The sequence below is a fragment of the Gopherus flavomarginatus genome, chromosome 25, assembly GCF_025201925.1.
Source record: "Gopherus flavomarginatus isolate rGopFla2 chromosome 25, rGopFla2.mat.asm, whole genome shotgun sequence".
In the NCBI taxonomy this organism is placed as follows: domain Eukaryota; kingdom Metazoa; phylum Chordata; order Testudines; family Testudinidae; genus Gopherus; species Gopherus flavomarginatus.
In genome coordinates, this window is record NC_066641.1 from 32,572 (window position 1) to 39,343 (window position 6,772).

A 6,772-nucleotide genomic window follows, 5' to 3' on the forward strand; every position below is an offset into this window, starting at 1 on the left:
GGGTGGTCCCAGGGTATTGGAGGCTTCCCCCTTGGTTTGTATACAAATGTTTGGTGTTATTCTCCAGCCCATTCCTTATGAATACTAACTTGATGTTAACTTTTTTGCTGGCAGCTGTGAATTGAGTGGAGCTTTTCACTGATCTGTCTACAGCAACATGCAGATCCCGTTCTTGGGTTGTGTAGCCGATAATCTGTTCTGCTGCCGTCGCTAGGTGTAATGCATGTTCAGTAGGGGTTTCTCCCCTCTTCCCTTTTTGTATTTCCTCTCCCTACTAGTGTTGGGGTGTCCTTCTCCTCAGGTTAGTGTATTAATGATCTTATCTTGGGGTCATATGTGTCAATTCATTGCTACATCTTCAGAGAACTATCCATGATGACTCCAAGATCTCTTTCCTGATTAGTTGTAGCTAAATTAGCCCCCATCATATTGTATGTATAGTTGGGGTTATGTTTTCCCAACGTGACATTTATCCACATTCAATTTCATTTGCCATTTTCTTGCCCAATCACTTAGTTTTGTGAGATCTTTTTGAAGTTCTTCGCAGTCTGCTTTGGTCTTAACTATCTTGAGCAGTTTAGTATCGTCTGTGAACTTTGCCACCTCACTGTTTACCCCTTTCTCCAAATCATTTATGAATAAGTTGAATAGGATTGGTCCTAGGGCTGACCTAGGAAAATCACAGCAGCAAGATGGAGTCTGGAGTCACATGGGCAGGTCACATGTCCATGCATGATTCTATTTGCAGGCCGTCGCCATTGTTTACATGTTAGTTTGAATATTCCCAGGAAAGCTCAGATATGGATTGGCATTTTCCAAAGTCCATTGTCAGTGAAGCGTTTCTTGATTGGGCACTTACTGAGAATAGTCCTTTCTCAAGAAGCTGACCAAATGCATCACTGAGGCTACTTGAAATCAAATACATTTGAGATACAAGTACATAGCCCATATTCATAATTTCAAATACAAAAATGGTACACACATACAGCTAGTATAACTATAACCAGCAAATCATAACCTTTTCATAGACACCTCACACTACAACTTTTGCACAATATTTGTTGCAAATATATGAGTGGTGGCAGCAATGATCTATATGGTCCCAGTTGATATTAATAATGTCACAGCCTACAGAGAAGTGAGAGGGAGGCATCTTCTAGCAGGCGTTTCTCCTACATTTCTCCATTGCCGCTTGGGCAGAGGCGAGAATGGAGCAAAACCCGCCTGGCTGAAGGTTTTGCGTTCAACTTTGAGGATTAAGCCTGAGCCTCCGGCATGGGTGCTGGGAGATGAATTTCTGAGTTGCATCCAGCACAGTCTTCGGGCCTGAGCTGAAACCACTGAGGCCAAGAGAGATGGGTTTAAGGTAGCCTTTGAGGCTCCCAGCAGGTCTTGAGGAGCAAGGGGTTACCGCCATCCCTGGGGGAGCTCAAACCACCATGCTTTCGATTAACAGCAAAACACAAAGACCCATTGCGCCACAGAGACACATGTCTGCTGTTACCAAGGCTGCTGCCTAGCAGCGTGCGCATCTGCCTGCCAGCCCTAGAGCTCGCAAGGCAAGTGTGGGTGCTGGAGGTAAAGAGCCAGTAGAGTGACACAGCAGCTCAAAAAGAGGGTGAAGGTCAGGAGTGAGGGGTTCAGGGCATGGGAAGGGGCTCTGGGCTGGGGCAGGGGGGTAAGGATGCGGGAGGGGGTGAGGGCTCTAACAGGGGATGAAGGGCAGAAATGAGGGGTTCAGGGTACGGGAATGGGCTCTGGGCTGGGCAGGGGGTTGGGGTGCAGGAAGTGGTGAGGGCTCCGGCTGGGGAAGTGTGTAACCTTCCCCTTTCCCTAGCCATGTGTCTGAGCCACCAGGGCCAGCACGTACAAGGCCTCGCTGCCGAAGCACTGTGTGCAGTGACGCTACACCTGGCCCTCTACTGACAGCTCAGGGGTTTGGCGTCCTATGGCACTGAGATGCCACAATAATTACAGGGTTATTTCTAATTGGTTAAAGCAGAACTTGTGCTGAGATTAACACGTCCCTCGTGGGTCTGGGGGATTTACAGCATGAACTGGCTCTGCGTGTGGGTACTGTGCATGTGTTTGAGTGATACTAACACGGCTGAAACACACAACTCCCCATCCTGGGGGTTTCCATCCCCCCGATTCCTTCCACGGGGGGCGCTGACCCGGCTCCTCTACGGCCAGATGCCCTGATGGCAGCAGTCGGGATGTTGGGAGAGGTTCTGTTTTCTGTGTCTAGTGACAGCCCCAAAGTGACTCCCACCAGCCCCCATTGCCTTGCCCTGCAGCTGCCAGTCTCTGAATCCTGGCCTGGAATTCGATTGGAACGAGGCCCCTGGGAGCTGGATAGACCACGAGTCAGACACTGCAACATTGTAGCCAGAACATCCATGTCTAGATTTTAAGGCCAGTCAAGACAACTAAATAATCCTCTCTAACCCCCATGCATGTGACAGGCCACAAAGTCACCCCTGCACAGAGCCCAACCACTGGGATTAAACCAAAATATTCCAGCCCTTAAGAGACTATCCCGTTGTGTGCCACAGACGGAGCATAGAAGAGGCAGAGGGGTACCAATACTGGAGTCCCCTGCACTTCAATGGATTTGGTGAGATGTACCCAGCTGATCTGGGCAAGTGACTTGTGCCCCATGCCACAGAGGATGACAAAAACTCCAACATCCCTGCCAGAGTGAGCTGGGGGAAATTCCTTCCTGACCCCAGCAACGGAGATCAGGGAGACCCTGAGCATGAGAGCAAGGCCACCAGCCAAGCACCGGAGAGAAATGGTGTTCTATCTCACCCGAGAGCACTTTCTTCAGCCCCCCCGTCCCCTCTTGCCACCCCCATGTGGGGTGAAGAATCCATCATTGCCCTGGGTACTTTGTTCCAATGTTTAATCACCCGATTGCAAATGTATCCCTTATTTCTCATTTTAGTTTCTCTGCCATTAACTTCCAGCCACTGGTTCTTGTTCTGCCTTTTGCTGCTGGGTTAAAGAACCCTTCAGTACCCAGAATTTTCTCTTTGGGAGGTGATTTACACACTGTCATCAAGTGACCTCTTGGTCTTCTCTGTGATAGACTGAGCAGACTGAGCTCTTGTCTTGCACTGGAAGGCAACTTTTCAGCATTTTTTTTTCTCTTCTCTGCCCCCCATCCAATTTTTCGTTCTTCATCTTAAAATGTGGCCAAGATGACAGTGTGCAAGAGTCAAATGTTGGTCTGACCAATGTTGTACAGAGATAACACTAGTGCCCTATATCTAGTCACTGTTCTCCTGTCTGTACATCCAAGGACAACGACAGCATCGCACGGGCATTTCATGCTGAGTTGTTTGTTCATTATGGCACCTAAACCCTTCTCCAAGTCACAGCAGTCTGGCCTTGCTTGTTAGTAAAGCTCAGTGTGTTTGAATGGCCACAGCTTCCCAAGTGCTCTGTAACATGCACAAGGGATTCCCCTCCTCAGTCACCTTCACCTGCTGCTGGTCTCTTGTCTCCATCTTCTTCTCCAGGATCTGCATGTGTCATTGTGGGGGGAGTTCTCCTCCTCTCTTTGCCTGGGAGCGATGTGACCCCCCCGGATGGACTGACCAAACCCAGGATTCCTTCAGCCTGAAAGCAGAGGGGAGCCTTCACCCGCTCCCTCTTTAAGGCTCCAGTCCCAGATCCTAAATTTCCTGCCAAAGCACAAAAATCCACCTTGAGCCCAACTCTTCTCTCGGTGGTGATTTCCTTTCTCCCACAAATCTGTCTTGAGGACACAGCCCTGGGAACAGGTGAACACAACCCCTGAGATTTCCCTTCGCAGCCTGCAAGGGGCAGTTCGCCCTATTAAACAGCTCGGGAATGTCGTCTTTTTCTTTTCTCCTTTCAAAAGTAACTTCTTGTATTTCTAGTATCTTTATATGACCCACCGATTTGCCGCTTCCAGTTCTCTGCTGTACACTCCAGCACTGGATCGAGTGAGGTGCCTGGACCCATCCTGTACTGAGTACATGGGGGACTTGCAGGATCAGACCCTAAAATCGCTTTGGAGGGAAATTCTAACCCCACTCAACCCCAACCTGATCCTGGGAGGTGTCGGTATTGACCCAGGCCGCCGAGCACCAGGGAATGAAGAGACCAATTTTATCAGTAAGTCAGACCCCCTGGCTGCCCGCTGCCTGGATCACCTCCCCCCAGGTGACGCGAGTCACCCTCCAGAGCCATTTCTGGGCCCCGGGGGGCAGCCACACAAGCCATGGGGATGGGCAGCTCCCAGGAATCTCGGCAACGAATCTCCAGGCCGGAGGGTTTCCCCTAGTGCCTGATCCACCCTCAGGGTCCAGCCAGCCAGCAGCTTCCACCAAAGGCTAGTGCGCTAACAGCAGCAGCGTGGCTGGGGGGCTTGGCCGGTAACTGGGGCCAGTCGTCTGAGCATGAACCCAGCCGACCCCAGGAGATGGACCCGGGTCACCAGCCCAACCCACCACGCAGCTGCTGCCACTGCTCCTTTAGTGCGTGAGCTCCCATGGACCACGCTGGGGAGTTCCCCCAGCTGCAGGATAGATGCCCCTGAGCACCTAGCAGGGCACAACTCCTGGCTCCCCTGCCCTGCTGAGTTCTCTACTAGGCTGGGTGGATCTGGGGCCAAGGGTGCTGGGTGACAGGGGGGCATTGGCTCTGGGCTGGGACTGTCACTTCCCCCCCTCCCTATCCAACAGGATCACAGCAAACGAAACCAGCTCAGCCTGCAGGGGAAGAGTTCAGTCCAGGGCCTGGTGCATTCTGGGAGCAGGGACGGTGCAGAGAAAGGGCAGATACAGGGCACCTCTGAACACTCTGCGCAGAACTGCTTGTCCTGACCCACAGCCCCTGTTATCCCAGCCCTGGGCTCCCCTCTCACTGCTCTGCCAGTGCCTCTCACTCCCGATCCACAGACCTCCCCTGCTGTATCTGTGACTTCTGCTACTGAACCACCAATGCGCTGACTCCTCTTGTGAGACATTTCTCTGCACAATACTGCTGCTATTCCAGTTACTGACTCCAGGAAACATTTTCCTTAGCCTGGTTCCGTGTGTCACTGGTTTCTATAGCAAAGATCAGTCCCTGGCCCTGTGGCCCAGACATCCTCATTCACATCAAGCTTCAAGTTGAGAATCATTTCCCATTCCCGATCTGTGGGAGGGGAGACTTTTAAACGCACTCTCTGTGCGACTGCACGTGGCTAAGCAAAGAGAACAAACCCAAAATCCCCCCTGTGCTTTGGGAGCCAGGTTTGTGGTGGGAATTCTGTAGTTCAGATGACGTCATGCCTGGGCATTGTTATTCTTTACCAGTTTCTCTGGCAGAGGGGCAGTTTTGTGCTCACAGCTGTGATGGCTGAGTGGTTAAGGCATTGGAGTTGAAATCCAATAGGGTTTCCCTGCGCAGGTTCAAATCCTGCTCACAATGAGGCCTGTGTTTTCGCTACTCTCTAACCCGGGCAATACCTCTCTACAACCCCCTGAGACACTCTCAATTCTCTCCCCACCCCAAGTAAATCCTGTTCTGCTCCTTTCATAGAGATTCCTGGGACACCACTTCTCAGCACCTAAAGCCTCTGGCACTCACCTAGTGCCCCATAGATCAGCCATAGCCCTGGTTCTGCTCCTCTCTCTAGCGTGCGAAAGGAGCAAAGTCAGAGACTCCATGCGTGCTACAGAAGCAACAGAGAGAAAGAAAAAAAAGGTACCCAGCAGCCATCTCTGCCCCTGCCCCTCCCACCTGCTAGCAGGCCTGGCTGATAAGCTCCTCCTCTTTTCCTTCAGCGCCTCCCGCTGGCCATTGATGGGGTGTGCTGGAGGAGTGAGGAGAGAAAGAAGTGGGGCAGGGTGGGATGGGAAGAGATTTGATGGTTTGGGGGCCGGGCCTGTGGTGGAGCAGGCATTGAGCACTGCCCAGGAACTCTCAAAGTCAGCGCCTCTGAGCACAGAAGCCTTCCCTGAGTCTGAGCTGCCAGGATCCCTGCCGCAGAGCAAGTGCCACAAGTCTCAGCCTCTCTGTCCCACACATGGCTCTGGGCACCACCAGGAATCATTTGGCTCCTGGCACACAAGGCAACTTGAAAGCTGAGTCCCTGGACAGCAGCTCAAACCCTGGCTCCTCCCATTAAGAGCCTGATGCTCTACTGACTGAGCTAGCCAGGCTTGCTAGGAGCCTCCACCCCTCCTCTTCTTCTCCATGGCCACTGCCAATTCCTCCTTCTCTTCCTCTCTCCTGCATCTGAGGGTCACTAAATCTCCTCACCTAGACAGCTAGCCCGTCCACGGCACCCCAATCCCCCATGCCTGAGCCTCCCTGCTAAAGTCCTGCACCTGGCTCCATAGAATTAATTCTCACATGTTGCTGGGAACTCTACTTCTTGTGCCCAGAGAGTCTCGGCCCCACTCAGTAGAAGATCTGAGAAACACAGTGTCTGCCTTTTCTAAAGAAGTGTTTGGAGGGGCTTTTCTTCCCTGACCTAATGGATAAGATGTCTGACTTCAAATCAGGAGATTGAGGGTTTAAGTCTCTTCATGGTTGTGTTGCTGCAGTTTTACCTTCGTGCTGAAAGTCCTGCTCCCTTCAGGGCTGGAACCTCTTCTTGGCCGCTCAGACCAATGCTCTGGCTTCAGCTAGGGTCCTGGGAAGGAGTTGGGGGTTCGGTGTCACAGAGGCTGGGGCATGAGCGGCAGGTGCTTCCAGTCAAGCCCTTGCCATTCCTGACTTGCCAAAGATAATGGGCGGCTGCCCGGGCTGG

General features: G+C 52.1%; 1 non-coding gene across 1 annotated transcript; it reads left to right on the forward strand.

The window, feature by feature from the left end:
• The first annotated feature begins 5,363 nt into the window (after positions 1–5,363).
• Positions 5,364–5,445, forward strand: TRNAS-UGA (transfer RNA serine (anticodon UGA)). Its single transcript has one exon. It is a non-coding gene; the product is annotated as a tRNA-Ser (tRNA).
• The last annotated feature ends 1,327 nt before the right edge of the window (positions 5,446–6,772 follow it).